The following is a 27,669-nucleotide window of genomic DNA, read 5'->3' as shown; positions in this document are numbered from 1 at the left end:
TGGGAGCAGAGAGGATGCACTTTCATACTGACTTGCATGACTAGGATGGAGCACAAAAATGGGGCAAAAGAAAAAAAACAAGAAAGGGTGAGATCTTTTTCATTTTCCTTCATTTCCCATTTCCCATTGAATCTTCATACATTCCATAATTATTTAGAGACTGTGCATTTGCTATATGACAATTCAGGACACTAACCATTTGATTCTGGAAGAGGTTTTATTTGGACATCTGTAGAAATGAGCCTTTTTCTCACTTGTGGAGGTGAAGCTATGACAAAAAAAGTTTGACAAATTGCTGTTCAAGAGAACAGCATACTGCTAGCTACAGTATGAGAGGTCTCAAGAAAATTATAAGCTAGAAAAACCAAGCATAACTCAATATGTGACATCAAAACCTCTCACTTACCTTTCTCCATCTTTAATTATTTCTCTTTCTAAACAATCTAGGAGGCTGGGGAGAAAAGATCTGTTTTGAAGATGGAAGTAATGAAGTAAATCTGGTGAAATAAAAAATCTCTAGAAAATAAAGAGTTGGAGATAGTTCTATGTATACAGAAAGCCTGATGTAGAATACCAAAAGATTTGGTTTAAATCTTGTACAGTTCTAAAGAGCTCATCTTCTTTTCAATCTGTAAATCAGTTTCTCCATGAAATGTGGATAAAAAGATCCTACTGTACTATTAAGAGATATATATCAACATAGAAAAAGTTTGCACAGTTAACACAACGTCCTGCTTGCCAAGATCATCTTGGTCTAATTCTCTTTTCAGCAAAGCTACTTCATGGTAAAACTTTAACTCACAATTTGTTTACTTGATTTTTTTTTCTTCCTAGGAATTTCATAATTTTGATATTCTTTGTGATTTTTTCAAGTCTCAAAGCACTAAGAAATTTGGTTGAGAACAATACAAGAAAACAAATCAGTGCATTTCAGTGGCCACAATCATCACATTCCCTATCTTTCTCTGTGAAATACTGAGCAGCTGCTGACTCTTAGTGAGGGGGGGAAACAAAGACCTGTTAGTATTCCTGTGCACAATTTTTTATTTCACTTAGCAGCTGATTTTAGAAAAAGAAAGAAACAGAACTGATCTGATGTCTTTCCTCTCAAGATCAACCCACATCCTTCCTAGGGCAGGAAGAGCAGGGGAAAAAAACACAGGACGTTTGCCACTTCTATGGCTTCCATTATCCAATTTATGCCTTTGCCTCCCTGAGAGCAACAGGAACAGACTCCAGCAGAGTAATTAGTTCAGTGGAGAAGTGAAGTCAAGGGAATCTGCTGAGGCATTTTGGCATAGGCACACTGAGTGTTGAAAAATCCCTTCTGCAAAGGACTGTTTTTCTGGCTCTGCAAGCAAATCTGTAGGGAGCAATTTTCTCTTCAGATGTGTGGCTTGTCCTCACATGGAGAAGTGCAAGTTGCATCAGTGTTGTTAAATAAATGCAAGACAGAGAAGAAGGGGAAGCCAAGGCGAGCGTTAGCAAAGCAGGGGAAGCACAGTCTGAAAGGACAGCCAGGCAGCAGGCACTGTGACCCAGGACCAAAAGGGCATGTCAGGGAAATGGTTTTTATGTCAGGCTGATGTCAGAGCCCCACCACTTTGACCCCATTTGCAGTTTCCTGATCAGGTGCATGGTGGGACAAGGGAGATTTCAGATTTCCTGTCCTGTGGTCTGTACCACCGAAGCTGACCTGTCCCACCTGGGCCCAGCTCCCCAGAGGAAGGGAGATGTGGTGAGGACCTGGGAACCTGACTGACCCCTCAAAGTGAGAACTGTGGCACAGGTTGCCTTAGGCACACTGCAACCTCAGCCTCAAGGTGCACCTGGATTGAAGGGGGAGGAAGTAGCCAGGGTTTCTATAAAAGGTTGCTGCAGACATCATTCCAGGTAATGAATGAAGGTAGAGGGCTATCAACTGGGGATAAGAAGTTGTTAAAACTGACAAACACCTTGGAAATGCTGAGATCTGATCAATATCAGGCACATTTTAGAAGTTTGAATGAGATGTGAAGGATGTAGATGATAACGGTAAGCACATACAGAAACTCTTCAGACTTCTGCCACCAACAGCTATTTCCCAAGGGAAGGAAGTGGTGTGCTTCACTGGCCAGCATGAAAACAAGGCGTATGAGAAACGTGGACTCTCCAGACTTGATTTCTGGCTCTGCCAATTCTGCTGCCATCTCTTTATATGCAATTGCACCTATTATAAGGTGCAATGATGCAATGATGTTTGTGTATGGACAATGACATGCTCTCATGGCATTTGTGACCCTTGCCATATGTCACAGCAGGATACAGGTATCCCCCCTCTCCCTCTGCCCCAAGGTGTACAGTTGCTTAATTGAACTTATATTTCCAGAGTGACCTTCAACACAAGATGCAGATGTCACCCACTTTGCCCAACATTGATCTCACTAGTGGCGCCTGCAAACCCCACACCTGCAGGGGGAAGAGTGTACCAAGCCACCTGCTTCCCGGGAAGATATGCTTGTAAGACTAGCTAATGAAATCACCCAAGATAAGCAGCTAGGGTCAGATGCTTCTGCATGATTTATGTCAGCCACAGAATAATGCTTCTTATTCCATGGACAGTTTAAAAAAATATATATTTCTCTTTTGTTCAGCAAAGGACAGCAGGGCTTAAATAATGCAATGTTAAGAAACTTAGCATCCCTTTGGTTCAGTATTCTCTGCTCTCTGGAGAGGCTCCCAGAGGCAGGATGCTTGTATTTAACTTCATAACAAATAGCACTGCTTAAATTTATATTAGTTCAGAGGTTTCTGTGGTATGGTCCTGCTAATTTGCCCTGTGCACAGAAGTCAGCCGAGTCAGTTTTCATCACTTTAAAACCATACCAAGGGAGGAATGGAAGTGCTTGTTTTGGGCATTTCCCAAAATACAAAAATAGTAGTAATAAAAATATAGAAGGCATATGGTGGGTTTATGTCTGGGGATGCAGCTGAGGCTAAGCAATATGTACATATTTAATTTTCTCCCAGAGTGAAAGGTATTTATTCTTTAAGGCTGTAAGAACACAAGTTCTTTTCTTTTTCCAAGCAAGAATTCACGCAATTGTGTTGTAATGGAATATGCATTAACCAGTATCTGATAAAACTAATAACCTAGGCATCATAAACTTTAGAAGGTAGTTAAATATTAATTCTTCATGCATTTGAAATTATCATGAAGGGAGAAAAGGGGGGAACCAATTATGCCATGGCACCAAAGTTATAAAGTTAATTGCTTTCCTCATCCCCCGCCAGGAGGGTTAACACGAGATATTGTTCAGATGTAGTGGAAAAGGAAAGTAGTAGAATTTGAACAAGAGCAGCATGGCATTTCTTTGCAATAGATTCTTGTTTATTTGTTACATTTATGTAAGTTCATGAAAGACAGCATAGATGGTGTGAACCAAGAGTTTATTTTGCCTGACACACTGGAAAAGTTGTTCAGTACTGGTTCATCTCAGCAAAGCTATTATTCTCTGAATGCTAGAAAGGTCAGCTGGGGTTATCTGCAGCATAAATACTGGCTGTGCAAATTCATGGGAGGGAGCTTAGCTCTTGCACCATTCCTTCTGAAACAATGATATTTGGGTCATTGTTTATGAATCTGGCTGCCATGAGTCAACCCTCTTCTCTGCCCCCCTTTTACATGGCCTGTAAACAACTTTCCAGATGGGCTGACATCTCCCTATTGATGGAGAGCTCTGCATGAATGTCCTCTTGTGTTACCCCAGGGGAAGAGGTGTGTGGTACAGCTACCCTAATTGCACAGTGATGTGTGGGAGCTTAAAGATGGACCTAGCAGATCGCACTGTCTGGAATCCAGATGGAAGTGAGCATACCCTACTTTGCTCTTTCTGATGCTGTAATTGAATATTTCTAGAAGACTGCAGGTGAGAAAGATACATAAAGAATAATAAATAGTGTTTGCAAGAAATTTAAATCCACTTGCCTGATCAATAGGTTGAAACAAGGGAACAATTTCTGGATGTGATTCTGCTGTGAATTAATACAGTAATTTCAATTTTAAAAGCTTGACTTTCTTCACTAATAACATGTTTGTAAAATACTGGACTGCCTTTCTTGGCATTTTGTGTTGTGGAGGCTCCATTTTTAATTTTAAATGTACCCTGTTTATGACATTGTTAGGGAAAAGGCTGTTACCTGCAAGGTACAGTGAGACATTACATCTGGCATACTGTTAATGGCTTTAAAATCAGATTATCTCTCTGATATCTGAACTTTTCAAGAGATTAGGCAAGTTTCAGGAGTAAATAAATTTTAAATTACTGTAGTTTTCATGGGTTACGTCATCAGGATTCAGCCTTTATTGCTCTTAACTGCACACTGCAACAGAGATTAATAGCATGGATTGCTCCTTAATGCAAATAATTAATTTGATTTACCCTATTGTAAAAATGACTTTGGCATTTGAGTTTTAGGTGTGTAAGAAGCCAGAGGCAGATGGCACTGACCATTAAAAACATTTTATTATTGATCGATGCAGACTAGACAAAAATGCCATTTAATTAGTAGAAAATTAAGTCTTGGCTGGTTTGTTCTGATCCTCAAAGATCATTAAAGGGCATAGTTGAAATCTGAGCTTTTCTGCAGGTTGACTAACATATATACCAGTACAGCCTTTTATTCCCATTCTCCAGTGACAGCCAAGTAATATTGAGGAAGACGTTCCCTGGAATGCAAACATAAATGTCTCTCTATAATTAGAATTCTGGTTTTGTGGCAGTTTTTTGTTTTTTTTTTTTTTCCTAAGTAAATAATTGCAGAATTATACTCCTCAAAGACCTTAGATGACTCTAAAAAAAGAAAACCAACAAAATCAACATTACTGTGATAAAATTAGGTCTTTGCTTGTCAGGTCAAATATGTGTTTTCTGGTAGATAAGAATCTATCTCCTGAACTCATGGTGCCAAGTGACATCCCCATTGACAGAAAGAGAAGAGTTCTTCAGATAAAGATGGATCCTAAATTGTCAGAATTTACCTAATTGAAGTTGTTTTGCAACAAGTAAAAACATGATGAATTTTCCTATTCAGGCATTTCCACTTCTGCATGATGTTCTCCAGTGCCCAGTGCTGATACTCCAGTTTTTCGCTTCAAGATGGGCTGAAGGGACGAAAGTAAATAAAATAGAATTGTCCAGAAATATTTATTACAGTTTGTCTATATTTATCTATTCATTCTATATTTAGAACGAATTCACACAATGTGATTTTTCTCATTTGAAACTGTAGGCTTTTTGATAGGGAATAAACATCTACTAAAATATGTTCATCAATCGAGCTGCTCTTCAATGAAAAAATTATTTTGGAAAAACTGATTTTGATGTTTGGGTGAACACTTTTTAATCAATGCTGAGATACAAACAGACAGTCTTGAGATGTGTGAGCTTGTATTGAATTATTTTCAGTTCAGTGTACAGAAAATGTCCATGCTATCAATAATGCCAGTGTGTGTGAGAGAATTCCCTCTGCTTCCTTACTTGTGATATCCACTGCAGCATCTGAGCAGTCATCCTCTAACTGCTTGGAAGTGTTTTAAATTTCAGTAAGTGTTCCTAATTAGGCATCTCCTGATCTTTGAATTGGCATCCTTGAATTCTGCATCACTGAAGTAATAAGAGTGAACAGCAATCTTTTAAGTTATGCTTCAAACAGAGGTAAATTTAGCTTAAACCAATAATACTTGTCAGTTGAAATCAAATCCATGCTTCTCACCAGATTTTTGTGCCATTGCAAGATTGTTGGATCTCCAAATATAAAAGCAAGGGGTGCCTGTGAGAAACTTCCTTAACTGTGTTTCACAGCATGCAGAACCTTTAATACACTGACATATGCACAGCTCTTACTTCATTGCACAGGGAGCTCAGAATAGACCTTCTGGGAGAGCCTGGGCTGATGCCAGAAATTCAGATGTGTCCAACTCCCCTTAAGAAACACCATAGAATTGTTATATACTGCAAGTAGGATCACATCTTTTCACAGCATGAGGATTCACCTCTAAAATGCCATCTCCTAAAATGAGCTAGATGCAGAAGAAACCAAATTTATGCACTTGCCAGGATTGCTGTCCACAACCTCTTCTGACTGCAAGAGGCATCACTTCCTCTTGGAGAAGCCACTTTTCTCCATGTCAGCATAATAGTGACAGATCATGTGTTGAAATCGTTGCAAATCTGGCATTTATTTTTCCCATTTTTTAGCGTAAAAGTTTTGACACTTTTGACTGCATTTCCAGGGCTCTGTGTCAAACAGTGAGGGCTGATGAGATCCTCAGGATAAAGTACCTGCAGCGCTTTCTTTTAATTAAAAAGGCAAATTTGCATCAGGTGTCAGTTTAAATAAACAGTGTAATTGCCTTCTTTTTTTCCCCCTTCAGTTATTTCTCCATAGCCCAAAAATTTTCTGTGGATTTGCTTTGGATTTGCAAGAGATTAGTGGTCATCCAAGATGGAAAAAAGCTGAATTCTTTACAATTCTTTCTTTTTTGTGGACTCAGAGTAACCACCTTGCTTGTCCTGAAGTGCAGAACCTGCACTGAAAATTCTGTCATTTTAAAGTATCTGTCATGAAGTTCAGTCAAAATAACCTTTGGCTTTTACTGAAAATCTTGGCCTATATTAGAAGCATCTCACCTCCAAACTACTCTGAGACTCAAATGTTCAAAAGAGAAAAAAATGGTTGTCTTGCAAGAGAAAAGTCATAGGATGGCTTGCTTGTATGAAAAGCCTCTAAGCGAAAAATCATGGGCTTCAGCTCTTTTCTGTATGTTTCTGAAACTGTAATAAATTTTAAAAAAGGCTTGAAGCCAAGGAGCCCTTAATCAACAGGAGATACATGTGATTAGCCATGGGTGAAGATTTTCTGAGAATGCTATTTTATCTGTGAATGCTATTGAAGCATAACTTAGCTAGATGCTCCACAAGAATGTGTGATTACTCAGAGTCTCAGGGGACTATAGACATGCTTTGGTTTGAAGAAGGCAGAAAATTTTATGCAAATACCAGCATAACGGCTTCCATGTTTCCACAATATATTGTGTAATAGATGCAAAAAGTAAAGTCAGAGATGGCCATTTCAATACCATTTTTACAAATAAAAGTTTTCTTTCATTAGCAGAGAACCAGAGATTTTTTGTCCCAGTTTGGGGATGTAACAAAGCACCTGAACCTCAGCACCTCTCATTTGACATCTTTCTGCCCACCAGATGCCATGCTGGGGCTGCTCCCAATTGCAATTAAGCAAAAGTTTACTCTGCATATACTACAGATTAAGTGCCAGAAGCAATCAAAGAGACAATCTGTGTCTGACACACAGCAACAGGGCTAGGGTAGATGCTGCACTTTCACCTTTCAAAGTATGCTCAAAGGGATGCTGCTGCTGGCTGGGGGTCCCAGTGCAGATCCAGGCATGCCTGCGTGGATCCTAGTGCAGATCCTGGGCACCTGTCCTGTGTGCTGCAGAGAAATCCTGAAGGACAGGGAGAGCCCTGGGCCCCTGTTGAGTCCTGAGCTCAGCAGGATGACCATGCTCCTTCAGAACTAGTCTGGGCATCTCTGCAGAAGCACACGTTAGACACAGTAAAGTTAATTTATCCACTTGCAGGTTCTTTGCTATCAGTAATAAACTACCAGGACATCTTCATTACTACATATTGCCTGAGGTGGAAAACAAACAAAGTATGTGTTTGATGTGCAGGCATACAAGTGCTAAAGACTAAGCTTCTTGGGCCTTTTGTGAAGACTAAGCATCCTCCAGCTTCACCCCAGGCCCCTCCAAACTGGCAGCTTCAGGGCTTTTAGCACAGTAACATATGTACACTAAAAAGGCAACTAGAATCACGACCCATGAAGAAAGTATTTCTTCTTCCTTTCCTCTTAAAAAGCCCTAGACAGAGGGGAAGCCTGATTTTTTACAAATCCAGCTGATAAATCATTCTCATTTTTCTTGGAAGTAAGGGCAATTTTTCCCCTAAGGAAACTGTATCATAACATAACCCCTCATGGATATTTTGCCAGTTTCTGCATACCTGAAATTGGATAATCTCACTTTCTATGTAACTACAAGATACTATCTTTAAATAGACTATCTTCAGCTAAACCAATATGCAGAAATTCCTGTTTCTGACCCTCTAGAAGATTTCTTGTAATCTCTCTTCCTTTTATTAGTGAGGTTTTGCTCCAGTTTGGTCAAGGACTGCTTGCTTGTACAGTAGTATCCCATAGGGACTCTCTTACATTGAAGCACTCATAAGGATATGAAAGAGGAGCTTCACTTATTGCATTGCTGTAGTGTGGCTTAGTGCCATGCTTATCTTCTCCTACAGGTCATGTCCAGATGGAATGCCTTTTGCCTTTACCCTGGATGAACTGCACGTACTGAGTAGTGGCAGCTGCTGTCACAACCAAACCACATAGCTAGAGTGAAAAATCATGTCTGACAAAAACTAAGTTTTTGATGAAAATAAATTGCTTACATTGAATCAGATTTGTTATGCAGGACTAGAGTGATTCTCTTCCATGATTAAAATTATTCCATTTACCAGCACCCTTCTTCCAAACACTACTGTGATGAACCCAGGACATTCACCCCTCCTTGGAAGTGAAAATGTCAACAGAATAACAAAATACAAGAAATTTCCTCCAAGGGAATGGGAATGGTGAAAAGGACAGAGCTTATTATTTTAAAATGTGTAGTGCTAGCTCATTTGCAGTTTTGTTTAGATTTATTTTTGCCTGAGTAGTTGTGGGTTCTGGTAAAACTGCTGAGAGACTAAAACACTATTCAGTGTCAAGACTGTGCATATTTCATTTTCTTGTATTTTTTTTGTTGTTGTTGTTATTGTTGTTCATTTTACCAAACATTAAATACAAACACTCCCAAGTCTGTTGTCCGGTTTATCTCCCCCCGAAAGGTTGTGGTGATTCTTGTCCGCCCAGGGAACGCCAAGTGTCCGGTTTATCTCGGCTGTTTGAGGGGCCTGGAAAGGCCCGTGGTGGCCTTGGGGCAGCCCGCGTGTCAAAGGACGAGAAGAGGCTTCAGTTCTTCTTTCTGGTTTTATGTTTATTAATTGTTTATCTAAAAGATGTTCTTTCAGCCGAACAGAGATCTGCACAGCAGTCAGCCATGGGCACACTGTCTCTGCCCTCCCGGGCAGCTACGTATCTTTATACCCATTGTGACGTATACAATATTTATCATTTTTCCCCAATACCATCTATTATTATAACTCGGTGTACTCTTAGTAATAACCAATAGAAAGGTGCCACCGTGGCCAAAGAAGATGGAGGAGAAGAGGAGGAAGAAGGAGGACAGGACACACCCCAATTCCTCCATCTTACTCCTCTAAACCCCCCTGTACATAAATCCTAAACCTTGTGTCTCACTCTCTAATTAACTAATCCCTTCACCATTCACCCTGTGAAGCTCTCATCCTTGTCGTCTCCTGTGCAGGACTAAAGTCCAGCTACCAGACACTTCTGGCAACATTCCAGGACTCCCAAGACTCAGATCTCAGGACTGAGATCTTGAGATCCGACAGTCTGTCTCCTTTCTTTCATCTTTTTTTTCTTTCTCACTTTCCTGTAGAAATTGAAGGTGGCATTTAACTGCACTGTTACAGGAAGTAAGTTTCTACCTTCTTCCAGAAGATCTTGAATTCTTTCATATTTGTTAAGCAGCACTGTCAACTATTTGAACGGAGCAGCTAACACCCAACACATTAGTATCAACCTAAGCAATCACTAGGAAAATTCCTCCTGAAGCAAAGGAATGTGGTATTTTTTTATTGTAACTCCACCAAAAGCCTAGTAATATGATTGAGAAATCAAAATAGAACTGAAATTCAACATCTTTGGGAAAACATTTATCTCTTACAGTTGCATCATATGTAGCCTGGAAGAATGACAATAAAGTACAATGAACATTTGAGAGACATCTTACGGGAAGTTTTCTCAGGTGAGCCCATACCTGTCTTTACCTTTTTAAAGACATCACTTTGAGTGAGACTCAGTTCACTACTGAAAATCAAATTGCAAGTTCAATAGCTAGATAACTTAAGCCACAGGAAAGAAAATAAAGCCTTAATAGAGGAATAAAATTCCTTTGGGACGAGAAGAGATTAATAGTTCAAGAAATCCTTTCTATTTAAGCCAATTAAAGGTACAAGAGCTATTTCTCTTTTTTAGGAGATGATTATATCTTTTCCAAATTTAGACAGTAGAAAATCCCTCCTTGCCTATTGCCACAAAAAGTGTTACAGTGCTTGTCCCTTTATGTATTATACAAATCTCATTCATCAAGGCACTTATCCAGACTTTTTCAAAATTGCTTCTCATACAGACAGTATTTGCAAGTTACTTTTGAAGTTATTTTTGGGATGAAGCCATATGGAGCAGCATTAATTGTTACCTCTCCAAATTACCAGGGACATTTGGAACTTTTTGTAAAAACAGTGGGAAATGAAGCCAATGCAGGTGTCCATGAAAATATCCCTGACACCTTGTTCCACTGAACACTCCCAGGGAAGAGAAACACACATCTGGGCACAATTGCTGATGCCAGGGCTCACACAAATCACACTTGAATATTCATATTTCTGAAAGCATGTAAAAAAATTCTTTATTGTTGCCAGCTTTGCTATTGTCTCATAAATAAAGCTTTGAGAAAAGAAGATAGCTGGAAATGGGCTAATTACAATTGCTGAGTTAAACATATATTAGCATTAATCCCTTACTAACTGTTCAAAGGCATATGGAAGCATGTGTTTGTTTCAGCCTAAATATAATCAGTGTTGTAACAGTTTTAGTACAAGCAATGTGAGACATTTCTTTCTGAATTTCTAGATATGTGTCCCACAAATCTGTCTTGTCTCACTATTGCTTGGATGTCTTCCCTCAGAATTAAGTGTCTCCTGGCAATAGCAGCTGCCTTAAAAGTGATAGAGGGGATACCATACCTAATGGTGAATCTCAAAACTTTTTTTGGTCTCCTCAGTTGTTTGAAAAACAAAATTGCAATTTGGAAACCAGTTTGAGTCTCTGAAATATAAATAATTGAGGTCTGTGAGGAAGGCAGCAAATAGTATACACATAGACATTATTCTGGCTTCAGTGCTGTAAATGATGCTACAGTGACATCAGAAATACACATGTTTGGCTCATGATGCTCAATGCCATATATCTAAAGTGAGCTAGGAAAAACAAGAATGTAAATCCATTCTGTCTGTAGACATAAGCATTTATTTCTTAGGCATGCAAATAGTCAAGACCACCCAGGCACTTTGGAAGTCAGACTAAAAGTCAATTTGTGACTGAACAATAAAGCCTCTGCAGCTTCATTCATCTCAGCATTTCTTCATAATGGACCTATTTTAACATTCATCCATGAGACAGAAATAATGAATTCTGCAGAAGAAGGTGAGGTACAGCAACACACTGTAAAAGGGATGGTGCCCGACACTGGAATAATTACAGCGCATCTTCAAAGTAACTTCATCACTTCTGAATCAAGTCTCTTCAGTCTCAATAGCCCTGAAAATTCTCAGCATGTTCTTCCAGTCAAAAGGGTGGCAGGTGTTTAACATTCTGAGTTACAGAGTGAGACCATTTCACACATTTGCAATATTAATATATTATAATATATCATGTTAACTCTCCAGATAGAAACAAATCCACATATGATGCACAGACAGCTCCAAAAAGTAGCTTTTAGCAAATACCAGGTGTTGGTCTGTATCCATCACTAAGGATTTGATCAACCATCAACTTTGGCAGGGCACACACTAGGTACCATCTTTACTACAAAGAGCCAGTATTTAGAAATACAGAATAGTTTTCGTTGGAAGGGATTGCCCAGGTGTAGAGAGGGTGGACACCCCTCCCTTGAGGCTAAAAGCTGTGTGTTGAACAGGATTAGGGACAGGCAGGAAAGAGGCAAATCCTTTGAGGTGGGATAGTGCTCTTTATCATCACAATGTCCTTGCATAAGAGGCTCAGGTGTGAAAACTTCGCTCTGGAAAAGTGAAGCGCTGGGACAATCTCAGATAAGCCTGAAGACATTCATCCCTTCTGATGGGCCATAACTGATTCTACCATGCAGATATAAGAGGAAGCTGTAACATCTTAGAAGATATCAAAGATTCCCAGAATGTCCCATGATCCACAGTATTCCACCATCCAGCATAAAACACCCTGGCGCTGCCACCTAGCCTGAGTGTATGTTAACCCAATGGACTTCATGTTTTGTGGCTTCCTCCACCCCGAACAGGTGAAGACTGCAACCATCCCTTCACCCAAGGAACATCAAAATTGCAACAATCAAGTCTCATGGCTGGATCCAGGGGTGGTGACTATATGCCTTTCTGCTCTTTTTTTGTTTCTTTTATCTTATGCCTTTTCTTAAATGCTATTTTTATGCTTTTATATTGCTACATTACTAGCAAAACCAGCTACGTTTTGAAATTTGCCAAGAACCTTATTCTACCTTAACATTCTAAAGTTTGCAAGTAAATGTTTGTTATCGAACCTCCTGAGAGTTGTTGTTTCTCCTGCACTCCACCCAGAGTAAATAAAGCTACCTAAACCCGCCCAAAGGATCAGAGCAAACAAGTTGGCAGCACTTTGCTGTCTCTTTCTGTTCATCCACTCAAGAGGTGTGGGAAGAGAGGCTGCCAGTGAAGACTGAGGGGAAAACTTGCAGAGTACCTCAGCCTTCTCCTTGTCTGTTGTTACCAGTTTGCCAGCGTGGCTCATCAGGGTAGGTACACCTTCTTTGATCTGTCTTTTCTGGTGACATATATGTAGAAGCCCTTCTTGTTGTTCCTTGAAGCCCCTGCTAAGTTTGCTTCCAGCTTTTCCTGGACCTTCCTCACCCCATCCCTACATAGCCAGATTGTGTCCCTACGCTAGTCCCAGGATACCTGTCCCTGCTTCCATTGTCTAGGCATTCTTGCCCTTTAGTTCAAGCTGAAAGTCTTGACTATCTATACCAGTCTTTTCCCTACATTTCCTGCAATGGTTCTAATTTGTTATACCAATGGATCAAGAGTTTTGTGCTCTAAGGAAAGTGTCCATAAAGATCTGCCAGTTTTGTTCTGCTCCCTTGTCCCTGAGGCAGTTTCCCATGTCATCCTATTGACTAATTCCTTGAGCAGCTGGAGTTTGCTTTCCTAAAATTCAGGGTCCTGACTGTGCTCTTGGCCTGTCCCATATTCCTCAGGACTGCAGATGCAGCAGGGATGCTCGCTGCAGCCCTGGCTGCCTCCGGCCTTGACATCACCCACGAGCTCACTGCCCTGGCGACCATCAGGTCCAGTGACATATCCCCTCTGTCAGGGCTCTCCATTACCTGGCTTAGGGTTATCCATGTGCATCCCAGCAGTCCCCTGGATTGCCTACAGCTCCCTGTGCTTCTTTTCCAGCAGATGCTGAGGGTTGAAGTGCCCCAGCAGGATGAGGTCTGGTGAGCTCAGTGCCTCCTGTGCTGGAGCAAGAAGGTGTTGTGAACAGGCTCTCCCTGATCAGGCAGCCTCTAACAGACACCATCCACAAGGTTCCCTTTGTTACCTCAGTCTCTGATTCTCACCCCTGAAGTTTTGACCTCTTTGTGGCATCAGAGAGAGCCCTTCACAGTCCATTCATTTCCTGTTGTAGAGGGCAATCCCTCTGCCCCTCCTGCCTTGCCTGTCCCTTCTGAACCATTGACATAGTTTAGGAATTTAGTATTCCCACTAAAAAAGACCAAGTGCTGCTCCCCTTGGCCTCCAATGGGAGACAAAAGGCAAAGGTCATGGGCTGAGAGCAATTTAAAGGGACACTCCATGGACAATCTCCTACCTGAAATCATTCTTCTTTACTGTTATGTGATCTGAGGGTTTGTGATCTAGAATATGCATTCTGCAATCCCTACAGCGCCTAGGAAAGCCTGTGTTTCCTTCTTGTTGGTTTGTGGGGTCATAGTTGGTATTTTATTGAACACAACCATTAAAATATGATTATGTCTATCCTGTCATTTACTCCTAAAGCCTGAATTTTGCAGGCAGGTTCCTTAACCTTACTTTGATTTATGACAAAACCAGCCTTCAGGAGGATCTAGACTTTTTTCCTCCACTTTCTTAAAAACTGCCCCTGCTGTGTTCCTCTATACAGTGATGTCATCAATGTATTGCAGATGTTCCAAAGCCTTTTCCAGTGTAATCTGAATCAGTCCATGGCAGAGGGTGGGACTGTGCCTCCACCCCTGGGGCAGTTGGTTCCAGGTATACTGCACGCCCCTCCAGGTGAAAGTGGCCTGCACTCTGCTGCCAGAGGAATGGAGAGAAACATATTTGCAATGTCCATGGCAGCACCACTTTGCTGCCTTGGACTCCAGTTCATGCTGAAATTACAACATGTCCAGCACAGCAGCACTCCGTGGTGGTGTGGCTTCATTCAGGCCCCAGCAGTCCACAGTCAGTGTTCATTCCCCATTGGACTTACACATTTCCCCTGTAGGACTACCAAAGGGTGTGTGAGTCTGTCTGACCACTTCCTGGCGCTCCAGTCCATCCATGTCATGGATGGGGGTCATGTAGTCCCAGCCAGTGCAGAATTATCAAAGGTGCACTGTTGTGGTAGTGATCAGTGCCTATGGTTGGCATTCCATATCCTGTTGTACAGAGTCACTTGGAAGATGAGGTAGGCAGGGAATAGGTTTGCCTGCTTCCTGAGTGTGGACTTGCCTCCATTCACTCTTCCCTTTAAGCTACTGTCATCAGCCTGCTGGGGAAAAAACCCCACAGGATCCCCTTGACCTTGTTTTCTGTTCCTGTTTCCACCTCCAGAAGGCCAGAGAATGGTTCTGCAAGTTCATTTCCTTCTCAGACTTCCCTAACCTTCCTACTTACTCTAGTAAGGCTGACACGAGGCTGAGAAGGTCATCCACTTGGTCACACCTCACACGGCTGTTGTGTCTACTGCAGCCATTATTACTGACAGACTCTGGCACTTGGGCCCTGATGATTTCATGTTTTCATGGAAGCTCTCCCTGGGTAGCCACATCTATGGTGGCAAGTGCAGAGGACATGACTTTCTGCCAGGTGGATACCATCTGAGCTCTTTCTGAGATGGTGACAACCACCAGCAGAACCCCTCTCTTTAGCTGGTAGGACATCTGTCCTTTCTGCATGTACGGCTACAAAAACTGCAGATGTCCCATGTTCTGTTTGCCTGATCTCTTAGCAGCATTCCAAGACCTACCCCACCATTTTGCCAGACATTCCTCAGGTTACAGAAAGGGAAATATTATCTTGAGATGCAACATGGCCAAGTGCTGGCTTCTGCTCTAGTGTCACAACAATCCCACACAGCACTAAAAACCAGCTGGAAAGCTGCCCAGAGGAAAACGACCTGGGGGTGCTGGTGACAGCAGCTGAACATGAGCCAGGCTGTGCCCAGGGGGCCAAGAAGGCCAATGGCATCTTGGCCTGGATCAGCAATGCTGTGGCCAGCAGGGCCAGGGCAGGGATTGTCCCCCTGTGCTGGGCCCTGCTGAGGCCGCACCTCCAGTGCTGTGCCCAGGGCTGGGCCCTCACTGCAGGAAAGGCCCTGAGGGGCTGGAGAGAGTCCAGAGAAGGGCAACAGATCTGGGAGAGGGTCTAGAAGGTAAATCATGTGAGGAGCAGCTCCAGGAGCTGAGGTTGTATGTCCTGGAGAAAAGGAGGATCAGGAGTGACCTTATCACTCTCTCTAACTGGCTGAAAGGAGGCTGTTGCAATGGGGCTGTCTCTCTTCTTCCAAGTAACAAGGGATAGGACAAGAGCAAAGGGCCTCAAGCTGCATCAGAGGAGGTTTAGGTTGGATATTAGGAAAAGTTTCTTCATGGAAAGGTTTGCCAAGCAGTGGACTAAGCTGCCCATGGAAATAGCTGAGTTGCCATCCATAGGGGTATTTTAAATGTGTGTAGATATGGCCCTAGGGGACATGGTTTAGTGGTGGGTTAATGGTTAGGCTCAATGATCTTATGAATAGACACACACACACAACACACTGGTTTTCCTCACATGAGCAGTCAACACAAAATGCAAAAATTGTCAAAGATGACAAAAAAGCTTCTTGTCGTTTATAGCTCCACCACTTTTTCTGTTGAATGAAGGAGAAATGAAGCTAGCAGGTGCCTATTGAACTGCAGAGAATCTGGACAAAACAGCTAAACCTGAAGCCTTCTCCTCCCTTGGAGGAATCAGTAGCAGGGAGTGTGAAACAGAGAGCATGCCTTTCCCAGTCCATGAAAACTTTTCTCTGTTCCTTCCTGCATGCAAGAGTTATGCACTTGAACTGTCTGTCCTCCACCTGCACTGTCCTTCTACACTTTGAGCCCACCTGTCCTTTCATGTGCTCTTCTAACAAAGCTGGAGGAAAAATCTGTAACTGTTTCTTTGTTCATTGCACACAAAGGGCTTGCAAAATCAAGTGGGTGGGTCTTAGGCATGACCTCTGTTTAAGATTCACAAATGTTTCCTGACTGTGCATGAAGGGAGAAGGGGGCTTAGGAGGAAGGGTAGCACTCCAGAGGTTTCTACAGGATGAATGGCAGATTTTAACTTCTCACTGAAGCTGAAACTTTTTATAGCATCACTTCTGCTCTCTGCCTGTTTCTAAATGTAGAATGAAGCAGCATCTTTCCCACAGCCACCTGGCTTAGTCAGGGAGCAAAGCCAAGAGAAAGCCATTGGAGATGAGCATGGGGTCACAAAAGGGGCTCCAGCAGCTTTTTCACAGACCATTAAAACAGTAAATTCCCAGAAGGTTGAGTTTTCTGCTCAAGCCCCTCCACACAAACTCAGAATGAAGTTTTCCCTGACAGAGGAAACATGCAAGACAAGAACCTGCTCTCTGAATAGTAGTTTTCTTGAATGATATAGCTACTTGCTATCTTCATCCGTTGTCAGAACAATTTGAATTTATTAAAATATCTCCCAGAAGGCTGGCTTAACACATAAACCTGATACACATCCAAGATTCATCATCTCCTCATTGATTTTTTTTGGTTCTAGCTATCATTTCCAAGTGGCTCAACATCTTGGATCTGTTGTGCCCATTGGGTACATAACCACTTGAACTTTCATCGAGCTGCTGTTCCTCAGACCACTTGATCCTGTTACTAAGGAGAAAACTAACTTCTCCTGTGTAATACTACTATTGCTACTACTACTGCTAATAATAATAATAATAATAATAATAATAATAATAATAATAATAATAGTAATGATAATAAATAGTACTGTATAGATGCAGTGAACACAAATACTACTTCATGTCTTAGTGTTTCTGTAATTTAGGGTTGACTGCCCTAGGAGAGCTGCCAATCAATCAGCCAGGACCTGAATCCTGAATTCTGTAATGAAACTCAGTATCTGCCTGTGCCATCATACTCCTGGCTATTGATAAAAAAAAACAAGGACAAACAACCACTTGAGTTTTGACATCTGACGTACTCACTCTCTGTGCAACAGACAGGACTGTGAAGGGGAGCCTACAAGGTCAGGTTTTCCACTCATGTAGGAGAAGAAATAACTTGAAAATATGTGGCATCCAGCTAGAAACACAATGCTACTGCAGAGTTCAGAAAGTTATTAAGACAGATGAAATATAGAATATTTTGATTTTTCAGTTGTTGAGGTATTTTTTACTGAAGAGGAAAATTCCAATGTATGTCAATAGACCAGCATTGTTGCAACTTGTAAGTCTATTTAAAATTCTCCTGTTAAAGTTAACTTATTCCCAGCTCATCTGAATTTTCAGCACATTTATCATTCTTTTGGTATGAAGATGCTAGTGGAACATACCCCTTTCCAGATTACCTACATGCATAATAGGAAGCATATTCAGGAAGCATAAAAACATTTTCAAAATGGGCAGTTGAACAACTACAATCCATTTGGTTATGCATGTGGAATCACTAGTCCAGAAAGTATAGAAAGCTTTAGATGAGTTTGGAGATTTAGCCCTATTCCTGTGTCTGACATCAGTTCAATATCTGTTCCCTTTTGCAGCCTGTGCCCAAGATCTCCAGCTACATCCACCTTGTGGCATCCTGAAATAACCTGGAGGTCAGGAACTCAGTGCACAACATAATTCAGTAATGAGACTGAAGAACTTCTAGCAAAGGTGTTCAAGCTGTGAGTATAAGAAAAAGGTACTTGAAATAAGAAGACAGGCCAGTTTATAGCACACCACTTTCTTCATGCACTGAAAAGCCTGTTGTAAATCACAGAATTGTTTGTGTAGAAGAAACTTCAAAATCAACTAGTTCCAGCCCATCTGCCATAGGCAGAGACACCTTCCTTCCAGGAGACCAGGCTGAATGTGAAGCAGCTTTTCCTGCTGTAAGTGAGAAAGGAGTAAGGTGCTCTGCATTCGTGGTGGGCTGATATCATGCATGTGAGCATCTCTGGGAGTTCATTTCCTCTCCTGTCTTGCCCTGAGTAACTTGCCTGGGTGCTCCACTGAGGACCTGAGGATCTCTCCTGGTATTTTGAAAATACTTCAGACCTCTGACACACATTTACTCTAGGTCCGTGATTTAGTCTAGGTCTAATGATTGGTCTGCCCTCTGTTTACCTCTGCCAAAGAGAGAAATATTTTGTAAATTATGCTAGGCAAAATTACTGATGGTTTGGGTTTACAGTTTTCTCTCTTGCTTGAAAGTTCTTGGAAGAGTAAAATAGACTTTGTATTTTCTGTTACCATAATATAAATGGAAGCCAAAACGCAGCAATGTGCAGTACAGCATGTGTTTTTGCCTTGTCAAGTTTACTGATCTTGCAACAACCTAAATGCACTGTAGTCCAAATAATTCACCTCAGGTTCCCACCATGGAAATGATTCACTGGTATCAATAACTTATACAGCATCCGTGTTTATCTCACAGCCAGACATGGCTTGTGGCTCTGGATTAGTTATAAATTTAATCCATTCAGTCCTTCAAACAAAACAATCATGAAGAGTTCATTTTCCTCTTGCTAAATGTTCATAACTCAACAACTTCAGTGAAATTTAGACAAATGGATTATAAGGGCAAAAAGCCCTGAGAATTTGTTTTCATGAGCTATGAGGTTTCACCAAGAGGAAATGGGACCAGAAACTGTTCAACATGTGAATTAAATTTATTCATCGAGGGCAGGACATAGTCTTAAAATACTCCATTGTTGTGGTGTGTCTTACCCTGACACACCAGTCAGTTATAGGGCGTAATCCCCATGTCTGAAAAACAAATCCATAATAAAATCAGCTTTCTCAGTTATTTGGAAAATGCAGCCACAGCACCTCTGGCTGACTACAGACAATTTAAAGATGCTTGCCATGCCATTTTCCCTTCTCAGGGGAATGCCAGTAGTCACACTATATAAGGATCCTGCATCTCACCTGCTTGTGCTAGCAAAGCTCCACAGAGTGATGAGACTGAAGGGAGAATCACCCTGACATAAGTCCTTAGACGCTGTATCCTATGCACTTATTTTAAAGAGCTTGCTTGAGCTTTTTATTTCTTACTGGGTAGCAATAACCACTGCAGCCTAACAAGAATGGCTGTGTGGAACCTGGCTGCACAGATGGGCTGATGGGTCTTTCTGATGATGACAAGCAGAGGGGAGGCAAAATCTGTTCAAGAAACATAAGGGCCAGTTTTGAGCTGGGAGAAAGACTAGAAGGGCAGTTGCAGTGGTCAAACTGTCTTGTTGCCCAGAGTTTATAGGTCCACATAGATGCAGAGAATAAGAACAGCAAGCCTAAGACCCTTCTTACCTACCCTGTATTTACACCAAGATAATTTTGTGGAATTCTTGCTGATTTACAGTAGCTTTACAGAAACCAGCCCCCAGACTGGGAATGCCAACCCACATCCCAGTGCCATGAATTTCATAATGTATTTCTGGCAAAATACAGTATATTCTCACTGGAAAAGTTGAGGGGCACTGTAAAAGAATCTGTAAACAGGTTAACTGAATCAGGCATTAATAGGAAAACAGTTTTTCATGAAATAATTCGAGTCATGTACAAAAAACACAACATGCCTCATATTTTCCACCCAATTCTAATGCAGTTTGGAGGACCTCATGTTCAAGGAAAACTGTGCTCTCACCAGCCAGCCTTTCACGGATGTCATGCCCTTTAACACATGCAAACACCTTATCAAGTTATCACAGCATATCCTTTCAAGGACTCTGAAGGCAGCTGCCACCCACGATGGCTCTGGCTGCCTGTAGCATTCCAGGCACTTGCACCTCACTTAATACAGTAACAAAGACAGCTTGGCTGCCACACAGCCCACAGTGTGCTATTACAGCTGCGAAACAGCTAACTTTGGCAGCCATATATCATTAAGGCTTTGTTTCAGAAACCCTCAGAATAGATTTTTGCCATGGAGCCACCAGCTTTAAGCCAGCAAACTGGCACAAGTGACCAGAGTGCCTGGTGAATGGCTGAGAGCCATGGGCTGGGTTTTGGAGATGGTGAAAGAAAGATGGAAACCAAACCACCACCAGACAGACACTCCAACAGCAGCCACTTAACAGCAGCTCCTCCCAGGATGTTCAAGTTTTTCACCTCTTGTGAGTGGCTGGACCAACTTAGGCTGCCTGCTGCAAGTTACTGGGTTGAAACAAAATGATTCTGAAACTGGACGGAAGTAATGTATGTTGAAACCTGGATCTATTCTCACAGAAAAAGACTCTGCTGTTTATTGCCTTCAGGATATTACAACAACAAGAAAAAGGAAAAAAAGAAGAAGAAAAAAAATTTTAAAAATACTCCCTTTGCAAGGGGAAGATAGATAGTAATCAGAAAAAAAATAGGTCAGATATCACAAACCAGCCTCAACAGATAAAATGCCACCTGCATTGAGTGTGCTGAAGAGGACAAGACTAAGAGTGCAGGTGCATCCTTGCAGGGCAAGCTGCTATTTCCTGTTAGTGCTTGCTCAGCAGCAAAGGCAAAAGTGAGTGGCAAAGAGGCATTGCCTCCCCAGGGATGTGCCTCTCTGCCAGGGACTGCACTGTGCCTGTGGAGGAGTGGCTTTGCCTGTAGGAGTGGCTTTGCTGGGGACCTCCCTCTCCAAACAGGACAGTCACAGACGCACAGCCTTGAGCACCCACGTGCCTCAACAGCCGCCAGGCTGCAAATAAGGGAGTAGAGTGAATAAGCTGTGATTGTTAGGACAAATTCAGCTGACTAATTTTTGAAATGGACTTAGCAATCTAGAGCTCTGTAGTGTAGAGGTAAAGAGAGCATGCACCGAATGCATCTATTTTTGTATATATGTGTGTGTGTGTGTGTGTGTGTGTGTGTGTGTGTGTGTGTGCGCGCACATTCAGGGGATCCGAATGCCGTGGCACAGTACAGCTGAGTCCTGACTCAGTTAGCCTGGGCAGAATTCCCTCAAGTGGCAACCCACCATTTCCCTGACCGAGCCCCACTCTGCTTGCAGTACTGGAGAGTGGTCACATCTTCCCCAGCTCTCTGGACTCTGACTCACCCCACTGCAGGCAGGAGAAAGTTCACTTTCTCTCCTGATCTTTTCTACACACGCTTGTATGCCCCTGTGAGTCGTGCAGCCTTTCATAATCCAGTCCAGACATTTTTATCAATAAAATTAACATCAATCAAAACCAAAATAACTATCTTGTACTGGAGAATCCCTATAACTGAAGTTTCTCCTGACTCAGAAGATGGTCTTGCCTCTACAGGCCTCAGGAGAAATGGTTTTCTCTGCTGCTTTCAGGTTAATGCTCTTCTGCATTCACATTTCCCAATCCCTGTGTGTAGAAAGGACTAAAGCAAGAGGTGTTTCATGTGTACTCTCTCAGGAGGTGTTTTCTTAAGGCTTGTATGAAATACAAGTGAATGCTTAAAGAAAGATGAATTTATGAAAGACAACTCAGTTTTGGAAATAAGGTTTCTTTTAGGAAACCTTTTGTGATCCCATTTTATTTAGTCTTTTATCAACGACACTTCTCTTCCTTTTCACAAGATCATTTTCCTGATAATCTCTAGCTGTCACAATACTTCAGGCTGATGCTACAATAGGGGCTTGGGAATGAAGAGAGGACTAAGATTGAGAGAGAATAGTGAATTTGGGTCCCAACTCCTAATCTTTGTTTTCTGACTCTTCTATTTCAGCATCACTGATTTTTCTGGTAACCAGCTACTCAATGGAAAAATGAAGAGAAGCAGCATCCCTGGCTGAGTACAGAGAATTTGGCATTTGGAGTTTGGCACCTGTAATCAGTCAAAGCCTGGCAGGGATAGAACTGCCTGAATGAGTCCTAGGCATAGAACAGTGGGTCAGAATGAGGAACTGCAGAAGATGGGGTTGTGGCACTGTCTCTTTTAGCTTCAGCCTGCGCTAAACCTCTCTTGTGATGACAGTGGGAGCATGTGTGAGAGCAATTATAGGAGTGAATATCTGCATCCAGGCTCTGCCTCAAACCAGGCAGCAGAAGTATAGAACACACATCTAAAACCTGCTTATACAAAGGTCAGAACAAATAACTTGCTTGTGTGAATTTTGAGGCTAAAAAGCAGCCCAGTTGCTAAAAAATTAGAGGGGCACAGCAGCCTCCGGTGTGGTTCCCTGCCACATTTATTTTTATTGCAATGTGTAAAGCAGATTACTTGGTATGAGGAGTTCAAAGTTGTTTTGTGAGCTCTGTGCATGTTTTGCATGTCAACTACATTATAGAGACATTAAGGAGTCCATAAAATATTCATAGACCAAGATACTCTATATAAAAGTTTATGTTATGATGTGCTCTCCCTAATTCAGCAGATTTTAAAACTATTTGATGTGGTATGAAAATCAAATTCATGCACACAAAGGAAGCAACAAACCAATGTGTGTTTCCAAAATGAAATTAGCATAAAATTACAGTCTTGTCACAAAAATCTACTGAAGCTTTCGTCTCCTGGACCCAGCTGCTTGAGTCACTTCACTGATGAAGAAAAGAGATAATGCCCAAGAGGGATATTGTCTCTTCATCTTCTGATCTTGGGAGAGAAAGTAACAAGCAAAACTCCTCCAACATGTCAGCAAGACTGCTGGGCCAGGGTAGTGGCAAAACTGAGTTTGAGATGCTCTATGAAATCTGATGAAATTTAGCAGCTTTACAGGTCAAGGATTTTACCCTTCAACAGCACTGGGATTGTTCTAAGTTTTCATGTTGGGAAGCTCCCAATAGCTGGGAGCTGGGAGCTGAGAGCTGGGAACTGGGGGCTGGGAGCAACACAGAGATATCTCCAAATGTATGCACATTTTCATCAGGTTCCTCCTGATTTAGGAATTCATCTGTGCGCTTCTCCTGCTTTGAGGACAGCACAAGTGCAAACAGCGAAATCAGAAAATTAACCTTCAGGAGGCAGGAGCTCTCTGGTGAACAGAGTAGAGGTTAATAACCTTGCTCTGTGATGCACTTCTTTTGAGAGCTCTGCTCTAGCAGCTTGCTCCTGCAGTGCACAGCGAAGGCAGAAATTAGGAGGGGTGCCAGGCAGTAATGGACTGAGCCATTTGCGTGTCTGTTTTTCCATTCAGCAGACCCTGAGAGCAGGGCTCATCAGCAGAGCAGACCAGGAAATGTTGCATCATTGAGATTATTGAACTCATTCTCTACCTAAAATTACCAGATTGTCTGATACATGCTGCTGAGTAAAAATTCAAGTAATAACTGCCTATGGATGTAAGTATACAGAAAGAGATACGATTTTTGTTAGATTTGATCAATGGTTTTGGACCAAATAAATTTGGTCCAAATGAATTTATTTGAAATATCTGGTATCTGAAATAGTCCACAATTAAAGGAGATACTTGGTTCCCAAATATATTCTGAAAATATTCAACTGTCCTTTCCTCCTGAGAATTTAATTACCTGTTTGCATCTGATGCTCCACAGGTACTCAGGGTCTCCACCTGTAAAGAAGGCAGCACCCTCTTCATTCAATTTAGTTTCTTCAACTGTTAAAACATTTTCAAAATCTTCATGCACAGTATCTTATTTGTAAACAGCTGTGCTCCTGAAAGCCCTGTGGTTGTGTCAGAGGTGGATACATGCAACCGCTCTATGGTGACACACACACATAAGACAGTGACCCCCAGTCCACAATTTATTCAGTACTGCCCTCATCCTTGGGACTCTGACCCCAAAGCAAGACTGGAGAAGGGGACAAATTAATCTATACCATTGGTCCTCTAGGAAGTATCAAAGTGTCCAAAACATTTGTCCCTGTATATTACAAGAATTACACTGCAATTATTGAGTTCCCATTTCTGCCAGCTACTCTTACACACATAATTGTGTGCTTTCTCTGATCAGGCATTTTCTGCCTTTAAATTTACTATGTTGGTTATGGTTGAAGCATAGGTTTCACTTTAGCCTAATTCTTTGACTTCACTCCTTTGTTTATCCCCCTTTCTCAGTGTTGTACTGGCCGGGATGTGTACACAGTAACCCAAAAAATAAGTGCCTCAATCAAAAGAGGGATATTTCTACCACATTTAGGTTTGATAAATGCTCCATTTTATCAATTCTTAATTACAGGCCAAATAAAACCTCAGAATCCATGTCCAAAGTGTTGCAGATAACATGCATCCCCTGACACCATCTCTTTTTGGGTTGACTCTGCCTACAGAAATAGAATGTCATTTTATAAAATAACATCTGAATTTCTAGAAATACCAGTAGCATTCGGGTGGCAGGGAGAGGCCATGATGCAAGTCTGCACTGTCAGGGTGTGGGTCTCATACCTCCTGACTGTAAAGGACTGAGGATCTGAATGTTGGTGCTTGGACTTCATGAAACCAAAGGTTGATGAGCATTCACTCATATGGAGAGCAATATATACTTTTGCAGGTTTTTATCACATCTGAACTCAAAAACTCTGCAGTTATGCTTGTCCAAAAGGTTTAAAAATATCTGGTGAAGAAAATCATATGCCTGACTCTCAGAGGTTGCAGCACTTGGCAGAGTAGCAACTCTTGTGTTGTCAAAACTTTCTGCTTGAAGAAGCCAGACATCCACAGAGAGCGCACCCAGCAGCAAAGGCTGCCCTGTGGGGGAAGAAGGGAGGGGAGTTACTGGAGAACAAACCCCCTGTTCCTGGCACAGGCAGGTGCTGGAGATGCAGCAGGAGGAGTGTATCCCAGTGCCAAACTAAAACTTGAACTGAGGTTTATTCCATGTTATTCAGCAACTGCATTTGAGTGCTGCCCATATGTGTGTTGCTTGGAAAGAGTGGGGTCACACTCAGGGGCCACGGAAAGAAGAGAGCTCATCTGCCTCTGCAATCCCTTTTTCCTCTGCTGTTCTGCTGCTGGGGGAAGGATGGGGAGGCTGGACAATGCCAAAGGGATCTGTAGTTTGTTGGTCTTCTACTAAATGGCATACAAAATGGAGCACATCCTGACATGGATTTTCTTTTTTCTGTCCCGCGGTTTATTTTCCATCACCGACTGTTAAAGCTATGAAATCAATAGCTGATGACAAGTGGGTTTAATATGTAGAGTAAGAGGAATGTAAGTAGTAGTTAAAAATTAACAGATACAGGCTGAGAACAGGATTTTTTCATTTCAGAAACCACCTGGGGCAATTTGTTTTTCACTAATATATACAAAGATCTAGAATGTACCATGTTATTATCCTGATGATGATGATGATGATGAGTACATGTACAAATGTTCATATTTAGAGCAAATCCAGTTATGTCTGAATGCCTTTCTGCTCTGTTTTATGCAATTATTCTGTTTAGTCATGAATCACAGACCTTCTAATTAAGGCTCAAGGTCAGGCAAAGGGGGATGGAAGGTGAACAGACTTACAGCTAAAAACCTTTAAAGCCACCAGTTGTTTACAGGAATTCCCATGCACTTTAACCAAAGAACAAAATTGACAGATCTAGTATTAACAGACCAAAGTTAATTCCTCTAATTTCTCCTGCATTCTTTCAGGCAGTTTCCTCTAACTGAGGAATTAAAGGTCATGCACCACCTACCTCCTGTGCTACCCCAGCCGTGCTTTACCAGCATCAGCCCCAGGCTCCTCGGTGGGGGAAGTGACCAGATGTAGCACAGTCAGTGTCTCCAAGAGCCAGCAGCTCTTTAGCACCTTGATATGTCCTTCAAAATGACACATTATGTTTTGCTCTTTTCATGTGACAGATCTGATACAGCGCACAAACAAAAAGGGAATATTGCTGGGAAATTCTGTGTCTCTCTATTAGGTTTCATGTTTGAATTCCCAGTGAATTTCAAATGTCTGCCACTGAGCTCCACCATGTCTCGGAACTGGTGGCATCCCACAATTCCTGTGCCTATTTATTTCCTAGCCTACTCTGCTATGGCAGATCTCTGACAGAACCTTTTTGTCACAATCCCTTGATCCTTCCAGCTCATGCATTTTAGCAGAGCCCAGTCACATGATCCCTTTGCCCTATTCTGCAACCTTCAGGAGCAGGACCTGCCTCTTTCAATCGCAGGTATTTGGGCAAGGAGCAACTTAAGCCACACCATTGTTTTCTCCACTGTGAGGGCTAAGGACATTACTCCACAAAATCAGGAGCAGCCAGGCAACTAACCTCGTTCCATCACAGTGGTGGGGCACGTAGGAAGAGAAAAGTAATAGCCTGATAGATGTTAGCAGGTGGGATTCTCCATCTGAATTGCCCTAAGGGGCTTCAGCAACTTCTTCCTAGGTCACATACATCACCGTGTCCTGCTTAGTGATGCAAGGTAATCTTGGTAACCCAATAAACAGTTCATGTAGAGAAATCCTCTGTTCCTGTTCTGTCACCTAGCACCAAGTCTCTCCTTTAATGGATCTCATAAGTAGAAGTGAAGATCATTTCAGTGAGCAGGGGTGAAATGTGCTACATCCTGGCATCTGCCTTGAAGCCATGTTCTGCTGTAGGCACAGACTTCAGGCATCAGGGCATTCCCTGCTCCATCCTTCCAGCCAGCCAGGGCTATGAGCATGGACAAGGAGCAATGGAATCTAAGCAGAAGTTCTCGTCTTTGTGTCTGCTGGAACACAGGGATTTTGTCACAAGTATCTTTGGGACGTCAGCTGAACAAAGGGCTAGGCAGATGCCTCCTCTTTGCCCCTACCCAGTCCTTTTGAGTAACACTGGTATAGGTAGGGAAGTAAGATAAACATCAGTGATTTTAACCAATTATGACCTGTAAAGGAAAAGAGCATATAGGTAAACACAAGCTTTGGTTGTAGTGAGAAGGTGGATACGGAAAGGAAATAGCGAGAAAAGTCTAGGTTTAGAAATGCTAGGTCTCCCCTGTCCAATGCCCTGGCAATTTTCTCCTTTCTTTTTTTTTTCAGAATACATTTATATAACAAAAAAAGAATAGAATTTGTCTCAGCTGTGTTCCCTCTCTAGTCATATGCCTCGCCATATCTAAATAAACTGGCAGCTGACATTTTAGGTGTTCTTAGCCACAGGGTTTCCAGAAAGCAAAACATTTTTTTTTTTCCATTTTGTGTGTGTTTGTGTGCTAGTGTCCCTTTTGGAAAAACTGTGAAGGCACTACAGAAACAAACAAAACTGAGCAAAACAAACTGAACTTGAGAATAACAGACCCATGGCTGAGGGCAGTCTGTTT

General features: G+C 41.9%; 1 long non-coding RNA gene across 2 annotated transcripts; it reads left to right on the top strand.

Moving 5' to 3' along the window:
* Window positions 1–3,801: 3,801 nt before the first annotated feature.
* LOC135459958 (uncharacterized) lies at window positions 3,802–25,699 on the top strand. Of its 2 annotated transcripts, none has more exons than XR_010443126.1 (3): window positions 3,802–3,908; window positions 18,068–18,193; window positions 22,191–25,699. It is a non-coding gene; the product is annotated as an uncharacterized LOC135459958 (long non-coding RNA). The 2 variants fall into 2 exon arrangements; XR_010443125.1 differs by lacking the exon at window positions 3,802–3,908 and adding an exon at window positions 12,698–12,792.
* Window positions 25,700–27,669: the final 1,970 nt, after the last annotated feature.

The sequence above is a fragment of the Zonotrichia leucophrys genome, chromosome Z (assembly GCF_028769735.1).
Source record: "Zonotrichia leucophrys gambelii isolate GWCS_2022_RI chromosome Z, RI_Zleu_2.0, whole genome shotgun sequence".
Lineage (NCBI taxonomy): Eukaryota > Metazoa > Chordata > Aves > Passeriformes > Passerellidae > Zonotrichia > Zonotrichia leucophrys.
The sequence above is the reverse complement of the archived record's forward strand: the minus strand, read 5'-3'. Positions and strand labels throughout refer to the sequence as shown.